The sequence below is a fragment of the Glycine soja genome, unplaced genomic scaffold (assembly GCF_004193775.1).
Source record: "Glycine soja cultivar W05 unplaced genomic scaffold, ASM419377v2 tig00106000_1_pilon, whole genome shotgun sequence".
NCBI classification, from domain to species: Eukaryota; Viridiplantae; Streptophyta; class Magnoliopsida; order Fabales; family Fabaceae; genus Glycine; species Glycine soja.
The window spans coordinates 13,705-17,607 of NW_021144597.1; the positions used below are offsets into that span (position 1 = coordinate 13,705).

Here is a 3,903-nt window from a genome sequence, read left to right on the forward strand (position 1 = left end):
AAAATATATAAATGTCCACCCCATGTTGGAGGGGATAGGGAGCAAAGGAAAGAGAAAGAAAATAATTGATATGATATGTGAAATAAATAAATCATATAATAAGAAATGTAAATAGAGGTAAAAAAAATGAGATATAACTGAACTATAAAAAAAGTAAAATGTATGTTTATAATGACTTGAAAAATAATATATGATGTTAATTAAGGAGAAAGATAAAAAGTGAAAAAAAAATAAAGTAAAGATATGTTATAAACAAAGTATTATAAAAAAAGTTGGAGAAAAGAAATGGAGGGAGGACAAAACGTACGTACATGCATTCAAGCTAGTATACCCTATGTTGCTGGTTATCATTATTAACTCGACGAAATAATATGAAAGATGTGAAATATGACGAATTAATTTGATCATATTGACTTCATGAAGGTAGCACGCCATTTGTATGCAAAACTCATTTGAATTTTTCTGTTAAGATTTAGGAAGTAATAATGGACAATAGTAAGATGAAACAGGGCGTAATGATAGCTTCATATTCTGGTTTGATTGCTCAAATAAAAACAAAAACAAATTTTTTTGAAAAAAAATATTTTTTATCGCCAAAATTACTTGCTTTCATTTTCATACATTAAAAAATATTGTTAAAATATACGATACATTAAGCTATTTTTCTTCTTTCTTTTACGCATGTTTTTTTTTGTTAAGTGGTTAAGTCCTAAGATGTGGCTTTTGTTTAGTGGTTAAGTTTTGCTTGTTGACTTTAATAGTTTTAATTTCTGCCTTATATGGTGGTTAATCATTGGACTTCTGGTTCAGCTTTTGTCTAGAGTGATTTACTGTTGATGGTTAAACTTTGATAACTTATACATTTATTAGGTGGTTAAGCTTTGAAGTTCTAGTCATTATTTACGTTTCAACTTTGTTCCATATATTTTCGGCATTTTCTTTTTTATTCTCTTAAAAAAATCCCAAATAACAATAACTACACATTTATTCATATTAAAAGTGAATTGAGGTGTTTGTAGAATTAATTTTGAATTAACATGGTTCTATAGAATTGATTGTAAGTAAACATAAGTTTGTAGTATGTAATATGATTATTGTTTGGAAATTTGCTACCAAAACTGATTTTGTGGGCAATTACTAAAATAACTTGAGTTCAAGAGTACACATTGAACAAATAGCATGACTAATAATACGACTCAAGTTAGTGTTGATTCAAAAGCTATTTCTAAGAGCTTCAAATTCAATGAAAAGTCTAAAACTTAGAATCATGTTTTTAAAACAATGTTAAATTAAATATCATAGCTAATAAAAAATAATGTTTAACCCATCCTAAGTTCAAGATAAGACATGATCCAAAGTCCAAACGCACCTTATATAGATATGCTCACTGTATTAATTCATTGGCAGTGGTGACAGGTGTAGGCTGCAGAGGAAACACTTATTGGTCACATTGAGATGTTTGTTAGATGAACACGTGTAGTTGATGAGGCTGCAAGTGCAACACAGTTGGTTTCACAAGTCAGAAACTTCATTTATTGCATTCAATTTGATTTTTTGGTACCACAATTTTGACTTGTTTAGGGCTTACCTGAGAATAGGAGGGCAACCTGGTACTAAGTAGCCCCCATCTTAATCAGTAAAATAGACTTTGACAAATGAGCGTAATGTTGCTAGAATTGAACTGTGCAAAAATATAATATCGAGTTTAATAGAAAACACTTTCATAGAAAAGAATACATATTCATTCAAGGAAGTCGTAATCACCCACGACGAGTAACCCATGACGAGTAACAAGACTATGCTTTGAACAGAGTTTAGGAAAGGATTAAGACTTTTAAATTCAGTTCCAATTAGATGTGGCCTAATGCTTCATCATTCAAATCGATAAGCCAATAATAGCTCTACCAGAGGACAATGTGGCCTAATGCTTCATCATTCAAACTTCTAACACCGTATTCCACTATCCTTCCTTTGGGACCGGCAAAGACACCAAGAAAGAACGAAAATGCAAAAATCTAAATTTAAATGTGTTCTTTTTTTTTAAACTAAGAAATAAAAAACATATATAAACAGTCAACCTTGACGAGCTTCATGGTGAGTCGAAGATGAAGACTTGGTTGCGCTCTCTATTCTCTTTTCTGTGAAGCAATATAGAGAAGAAGAAAAAAAAAAGTGTGAAAATTTTCTTTTGCACAAATTAATATAATAATGCAGAAATTTAGATGACAATAGCAATGATGCAGTTCAGCGAAGACGAAGACTTACCTTGGGTGGCCACCACGATGGCAGTGAGGGTTTTAGGGCAAAAAATTAAAAGTGAGAGTGAGACAGATGAAGAGAAGAAGAAGCGGTTCCTTTGTAAGGGCTTAAGGGATAATTTTGTGATTTTGAATTTTGAATTTCCAATCAAAGTAGAGAAAGTATTATTGAAAATAAATTTATTGTCTTAAAATTAATTCTCTATCTGCACTTTTTTTCTTCTTTTACAAAAAAATATGATTTTTTCTCGTTTACCTTAATTTTTTTTCGGTTTGCATACTTCAATAGTTTAATTTGATAAAATTAATAAATCAATTTTATAAAATTATGTTGCCAACAAACTATGTCAGCGTATTGTTTTTTCTTTCACGAAAGTAAGCGTAAATCAAGTAATTGATAAATATTTTTATTAAAAATTATGTTGAGGATATTATCAAAGCATATTAAAAGTACTTTATTCTTTAATAAAATTAATTACTATAAATTATATATATTTATTTAATCATTATGACTTTTAATTATGTAACAATAAATATTCATCTCACGTAATGCACATATTAAAATACTTGTTAAATTAAAAAGATTGTTTTAAACACATTAAATGTATTTTCTTTTTTCATACTTTTTTTTATAGAATACTAGGGAAACTTAGTTACTACGTGCTTGTATAACCCACATACTACAAGTGTAGTATTTTATTTTTTATATGAAAATTTTAAAATTAATTTTTAACATGTTTTATTTTAAAATCTTAATATAATTAATTTGACACAGAAAATTATAAGAAAAAGTAACCGGTGGTTTTACTGAAGGAATAAAATACTATTGATAAAATGTAAAAATTAAATGTAGTTTGAATAGATGAAGGGAGAAATGTTAGCCACATTCTCCCATACCCTTTTTTATAATTAGTTAAAATTTATAATTTTAGTAGGTCTCACTTTTAAAGAAGGAGACAAGTGAGACTCATAAAAAATTTATTGAAAGAAAAAGAAAAAATCATTACATGACGAAAAATAAATCATAAAAAATTGGTGATTTTTAATGAATTTGTTAAAATTTTATATTGTCATTTAATTATAAAATTTCGTGTATGTGTATAAAAAGTTGGCCGACTTTTCATGACAACATAATCAATTTTTAGATAGTAATTTGGATCAGAATTTACAAAATTAATTTTAAATGGAATTGGTTTTGCATATTTGATTTTGATTTTGGGTGATATAATTCATGTTTAGAGATTTTTATTTTTAACACAAGTTAATAATAAAATTCAATATATATTTTTTTATCTAACATGTGATAGTCTCAATGTTTATCATAACATCATTTTGTCAAACAAATAAAGTTGACGACAAAATCTAAAGATACTAAAGAAAAGTTTGAAGACTTTGACAAACCAAATATTTGTTCAAATATTAAAATTAGAATTTAAAAAAAATAGAGACTGAAAATAATTAATCCGAAATGTTTTTTCTTTGTTTCTTCTTTCCTAAATGAGTATTAAAATATATTTAATTGAGTATTAAATAACTTTTGACAAAAAAAATTCATCACTATTTAAATATAATTCTTTTTCTTTGTTTCTTCTTTCCTAAATAATTTTTTTTTATAAAATTTATTAACAAAAAATTCACATAATTA

At 26.7% G+C, this 3,903-nt stretch overlaps 1 long non-coding RNA gene across 1 annotated transcript; it reads right to left on the reverse strand.

Moving 5' to 3' along the window:
- Positions 1–1,215: 1,215 nt before the first annotated feature.
- On the reverse strand, positions 1,216–2,384 carry LOC114404720. The gene is made up of 4 exons (XR_003665120.1): positions 2,266–2,384; positions 2,079–2,138; positions 1,589–1,681; positions 1,216–1,489 (listed from the first exon to the last, which is right to left on the reverse strand). It is a non-coding gene; the product is annotated as an uncharacterized LOC114404720 (long non-coding RNA).
- Positions 2,385–3,903: the final 1,519 nt, after the last annotated feature.